General features: G+C 49.0%; 1 long non-coding RNA gene across 1 annotated transcript; it reads right to left on the bottom strand.

The window, feature by feature from the left end:
- Nucleotides 1-4567: 4567 nt before the first annotated feature.
- Nucleotides 4568-5705, bottom strand: LOC133125721 (uncharacterized). The gene is made up of 3 exons (XR_009708442.1): nt 5582-5705; nt 5278-5428; nt 4568-5134 (listed from the first exon to the last, which is right to left on the bottom strand). It is a non-coding gene; the product is annotated as an uncharacterized LOC133125721 (long non-coding RNA).
- Nucleotides 5706-6259: the final 554 nt, after the last annotated feature.

Consider the following 6259-nt stretch of genomic DNA (forward strand, 5'->3'; position numbering starts at 1 on the left):
AGCACAGGGTAGACTCTTGCTCTATGAGTCCGGTATTGTGCTGGTAGTATTGAGATTGCTATTACGGGTAAGGTTGGCGTGCAGTTGGTCGCTCTTGTTCACTGGCGCCTTCCTTTAAGGTTTTTTGTTCTTTTTATTTGAGACTCGTGTGAGTCGTGGGTAGAGGGACGGTGTCCCCGGTAACTGTATTTTTGTTTGCCTTTTATTCCCGAGCTGCGTCTCGTGGGTTTTATTTTATTGTGCCTAGCATTTTTTTCGCTAGGTTGTATTTTCTTTTCGGGATTTCCTCAGTCCACTACATCACTGAGGGTTTACAAGCACCAAGTTTGGTTTGTTATTTCGCCCAGTTTTAAAGGGTTGTTTTATTTTTCTCCTCAGCCAGTTTTTGGGCTTCTTTTCTGTTTAGTTATTCTGAGTCGCCTTCGGGTTTGTTTTTGTTCCTCCCTCTGTCTCGGGAGAAGGAAAGTATTTACTTCCGTTGGGTTTTGGGAGTATTAGTGGCGAACACGTTCGCGTGCGCGCTTTTTGAAGGGGTTTTCTCCTAGTCGCAACTGGCTCTCCGTCACCCCCAACATTACAGAATACACAAGCCACCTGGGAGAGACCAGCGACTAGTGTTGGAATGGAAGGGAGGGACCCTTCGTTAGAAGCAGTGGTAGCCGCCCAGCAGGCTATGCTTAGTAGGCAGGAGCAGGTGCTGCAGACGTTGCAGTCCCAGCAAGCCGCCACCACTGAGCAGCAGACCTTAGTGTTTCGGCATCAGGACGAGATCCTGGCCCAGTTAGGTAGGCAGCAGGATGTGCTGTTAGGTCTGGCTGACAGTTTTCGACAACTAGCGAGCGAGTTTCGCTCAGGGCAGGTACAGGAGTCTTCTCTAGACCATCAACCACTTCCCACTCCTACCCAACTTGCGGCTCCCTCTTCCTCGTTTACTACACCTATAATCAGGGAGCCCAAGTTACAGTTGCCGCTACGGTATGGAGGGGAGGCGGGCAAATGTAGGGGTTTTCTGTCGCAGTGCCTGATATTTTTTAAAGCCCAGCCTTCTCGGTTCTCGACTGAGGACTCGCGGGTAGCGTTTATTTTATCCTTACTGACCGGCACCGCCCTGGCCTGGGCAGAACCCCTGATCCGCGCCCAGTCCCCCGTTATGAGTGATTCTCAGTCCCTCATTCAAGAAATGACCAGAGTGTTTGATCACAACATTACGGGTAAAGAGGCCGCGGTCCGCCTAACACAAATGAGGCAGGGAACGCAGAGTGTGGCCGAATTGTCTGTGGTGTTTCAAGCTCTGGCTGGGGAGACGGGGTGGGCGGACGACCCTCTGATAACTCTGTTTACGGGTGCACTATCCGACCCCGTTAGGGATGTTCTCGCTACCCTGGAACCTCCGGAGACCTTAGGGGCACTCATTTCCACCGCCATTCGCATTGACAACCGGGTGCGGGAACGAGATAGAGAAAAGGCCGGTCGTCAGGGCAGAGTCAATTGGCCCAGCCTGCCTCTCCCAGATAGAACTATAAGGGCTGAGAGGAGCCGGGAGACACGCGGAGGGGAGGAGCCGATGCAACTGGGGGTTACCACTCTGGCGCGTGCCCGTAAACAACCCGGGAGAGAGGGGTTGTGTTTTCTTTGTCATCGGCCAGGGCATTTTTGCAGAGACTGTCCGCACTTAAAAGCAAAAGAGCAGTCCCACTAGTGGAGCGAAAGTCACTAGTGGGACCGCTCAAGGGTATTAGCTTTCGCACCACAGTACGAATGGAGTTGATTTGGGAAGGAGCCACCGTTGGGGCAGAAGCTTTTATAGACTCTGGGGCGGTGGATAATTTCATTGACCAGCAGTGGGCTAAAGGGAAGGGGTTGCCGTTTCGCTCTGTGCCGCAACCCCAGTCGATCACTGCACTAGACGGGCGTCCGTTGGGGACCGGGGTGGTTCGCCAGCGGACAGAGCGGGTGGTTATGCGAATCCCGTTCCAGGGGCACTGGGAGCGCATACATTTTTATGTGGTGCAATCCCCGGCATATCCGATAGTTTTAGGACACGTCTGGCTTATGAAACACCAGCCTCACATGAACTGGGGTAGCCAGAGTAATCCGGTGTCTCGGTGGGGTCCGCAGTGCGCCGCTCACACCGACCGTGGGAATGATTCCCCTACCCCTCCCACTGATACTGACATAGGCTCCGAATGGGATGAGGAGGAGTCTAGTGAGCTCCTAAACCCTGGGGTTAGGGCACCCGAGGAGGAGGGGTCGGAAGGGAGCCTGACGTGGGACCCAATCTGGGACTGGAGCCCCCCCATAGACGAGGGAGAGGGTAGTGACGTCACAGACAGGGATCTCGATAGCCTAGGACAAATCGCTATCAGTCGGAGGGAGGATCGGATGGTGGGGGCTGTTGCGTTCCCGCTGCCATCTAATGTCCCGCAGTCATATAGTGACCTGGCGGGGTTTTTAGTAAACAACGGGCTACTGTGTTACCTCCCCACCGTTCATACGACTGTGCTATAGAGTTGCATCCTGGTACAGTTCCGCCCCGGGGTGCGCTCTATTCGCCGTCAGTACCTGAGAGCAGGGCTATGAAAGAATACATTCAAGATGCCCTAACCAACGGGTTCATCCGACCTTCATCATCACCGGCAGGGGCGGGATTATTTTTTGTCAAAAAAAAGGACGGGAGCCTAAGGCCCTGCATCGATTACAGAGGTCTGAATGCGATCACTGTAAAGAATAGGTACCCCCTGCCATTGATGAACTCCGCGTTCGAGCGCCTGCAAACAGCGTCAGTCTTCACCAAATTAGACCTCCGTAATGCGTACAATCTGGTACGCATACGGGAAGGCGATGAATGGAAAACAGCCTTCAACACACACTCTGGCCATTATGAATACCTGGTTATGCCGTTTGGTCTCACTAACGCCCCCGCAGTGTTTCAGGCGCTCGTTAATGATGTGCTTCGGGACATGCTGGAGAGATTTGTTTTCGTCTATTTAGACGATATTCTGATCTTTTCCGCCACACTCTCGGAGCACATTCAGCATGTTAAGAAGGTACTGACACGCCTATTAGAGGCTCGCCTTTTTGTAAAGGCAGAAAAGTGCGTGTTTCACACAAATTCGGTAACATTCCTCGGTTTTATTGTTTCCGCCGGCAAAACCGAGATGGATCCAAAAAAAATTGCGGCCGTGAGGGATTGGCCAACCCCGGAGTCAGTGAAGCAGGTACAGAGATTCCTAGGGTTTGCCAATTTTTATCGCCGGTTCATCCGGAATTTCAGTACAGCAGTCGCGCCCATCACTGTGCTCACCCGAAAGAAAGCCCCTACGCATTTCGTGTGGACTCCTCAGGCTGAGGCGGCGTTCGTGGAGTTAAAGAAGAGGTTCTGTTCTGAACCCATTCTTATAACTCCGAACCCGTCTCTGCCGTTTATTGTGGAGGTTGATGCGTCTGAATTGGGGGTGGGGGCCATTCTTTCACAACGGTCTCCCTAAGATCAAAAGGTGCACCCCTGCGCGTTTTTCTCTCGGTCGCTGTCTCAGGCTGAGAGAAACTACGACGTGGGGGATCGAGAACTGCTGGCAGTAAAATTAGCCTTGGAGGAGTGGCGGCACTGGCTGGAGGGGGCGGAACATCCGTTCACAGTGTGGACGGACCACAAGAACCTGGAGTACATCCAGACCGCTAAAACGCGCAATTCCCATCAGGCCCGCTGGGCACTATTTTTTGCGCGTTTCTCGTTTACGGTAACATACCGGCCAGGTTCTAAAAACATCAAACCAGACTCTCTCTCCCGGGTTTATGATAAAACTGACCGGGAACACAATCCGGAACCCATTCTGTCTGGGGTTCGGATCGTGGCGCCAGTCATTTGGGGGGTTGAATCAGCAGTGCGGAGAGCACTACGGCAAGATCCGGATCCACGGGGGGGTCCACCGCATCGTCTTTTTGTGCCCGCGAGGGTCCGGTCCCAAGTGCTGCAGTGGGGGCACGCCTCACATTTAGCAGGGGTTCGGCGCACCGCAGATTTGTTGTCCCGGCGATTCTGGTGGCCCGGGATGGAGAGGGAGGTCCGCGAATTTGTGGTCGCGTGCCCAGTCTGCGCGCGCAGCAAGGGCTCCCACAGTCCTCCCGCGGGGCAGTTACGTCCTGGAGTCACATCGCACTGGATTTTATCACGAGGTTGCCACCATCCGAGGGGAGAACGGTCATTTTAGTGGTGGTGGATCGGTTTTCCAAGGCGGCCCACTTTGTGGCACTGCCCAAGTTACCATCGGCAGTGGAGACAGCATGGTTGGTGGTTGACCACGTGTTCCGGTTGCACGGGCTGCCTCAGGATGTGGTATTGTGCTGGTAGTATTGAGATTGCTATTGCGGGTAAGGTTGGCGTGCAGTTGGTCGCTCTTGTTCACTGGCGCCTTCCTTTAAGGTTCTTTGTTCTTTTTATTTGAGACTCGTGTGAGTCGTGGATAGAGGGACGGTGTCCCCGGTAACTGTATTTTTGTTTGTCTTTTATTCCCGAGCTGCGTCTCGTGGGTTTTATTTTATTGTGCCTAGCATTTTTTTTGCTAGGTTGTATTTTCTTTTCGGGATTTCCTCAGTCCACTACATCACTGAGGGTTTACAAGCACCAAGTTTGGTTTGTTATTTCGCCCAGTTTTAAAGGGTTGTTTTATTTTTCTCCTCAGCCAGTTTTTGGGCTTCTTTTCTGTTTAGTTATTCTGAGTCGCCTTCGGGTTTGTTTTTGTTCCTCCCTCTGTCTCGGGAGAAGGAAAGTATTTACTTCCGTTGGGTTTTGGGAGTATTAGTGGCGAACACGTTCGCGTGCGCGCTTTTTGAAGGGGTTTTCTCCTAGTCGCAACTGGCTCTCCGTCACCCCCAACATTACAGATTCATCAAACCATGGTATGTTATAAAACAAAATCCATTCATGAAACTCATGGATACGGCTTAAAAAAACAAAACAAAGTACTGAGGTGGTCCCAAATGGCCTTAGATTTGGTCATCATCTTCTCCAGCATGAGAAAATATGCTTGTGTCACCTGTTCCATTGCAGTAACTTGATTTGATTGAAAGTTTGCTGCTATGCATGATGTCAGAGTCTTGCCAACTCCCCCTCTTTGGTAGTGCTTTTGTTGAGCTGCAAAATGAATAATAAAAATAAAACCATTGCAGAAACAACTGAAAGTATGCAGCATACATAGTAATAATAATAATAATAATAATAATACTACTACAAAGCAGTGACCATGTTTATGCATGGAAATGACAGTTTGCGTGTACCTGTGGTCAGTGACGAGACAAAGAGTATTGTTGAGATCTGCTGTAGATGGCATCCTCACAGGGGCGGCTTTCGGTGAGGTAAAAGTGGTATGAGATGGTGATTCACCCAGTCGTGCAGGAGTGGATGAATTTTTAACCTCTGGCTCGGTACCTATAGCATAAATCATGCCTTGCTTACTACAACATCCACACAGCACTTTCATAGCTTAAAAAGAGGTAGACATACAAGATTCATATGACCAAATATATTAATGACCCAACATTAAATAATTTCACCATTTGTAAAAACATGACCTGCACTTACAAACTGATAAGGCACTTTGAGGTTTTGGAGTATGGGATTTTGTGCGTTCTGTAAATGGAGTCATGTTCAGAAACTGATGTTTGAGCCAAGTTGCTCGGTCCTCTTCAAATGCTTTCCTCTAAAGAATTCAAAGAAAAACATCAACTTGCACATTACTACTTCCAATAATAAAATCAAACACTATATTAAATGGTTACTACTCTTAAAAATAAAAAAAAATAAAAAGATTATCTTCAGATTACTCAGACTGACCCATCCAGATCATTTTTATGTTCCACGGCCACAGGAAGTGGAAGACAATCAAATACCTAAATCACTTCACAATAACTTATTTCATCCCATTTGGCCACATAATGCCTTTTGAAGCTGTACATTTGTACATTTGAATCACTAGCCAAAATGATCTTGTAGCTTAACTTCAAGCACAAGTTCAATTTCAAGGACATCTTTCACTTTAGGAATTAGGCCATTTAATTATTCCCATATACAGTTTCACTATTTTTATAGATTTTCCCAAGCCTCACTATGACTTAACACATTTCCTATGGCAGAAGCCATGTGCAAGAAAGGCATTAAATAAGATTTATTTTCTTTTATTTCAAATATGAACAAAATAAAGCAAATGCATGTTGATTGCAATTAAAGTGAAACTTTCTAGTACCTCAATCAGGATACCTA

The sequence above is a fragment of the Conger conger genome, chromosome 4 (genome assembly GCF_963514075.1).
Source record: "Conger conger chromosome 4, fConCon1.1, whole genome shotgun sequence".
NCBI classification, from domain to species: domain Eukaryota; kingdom Metazoa; phylum Chordata; class Actinopteri; order Anguilliformes; family Congridae; genus Conger; species Conger conger.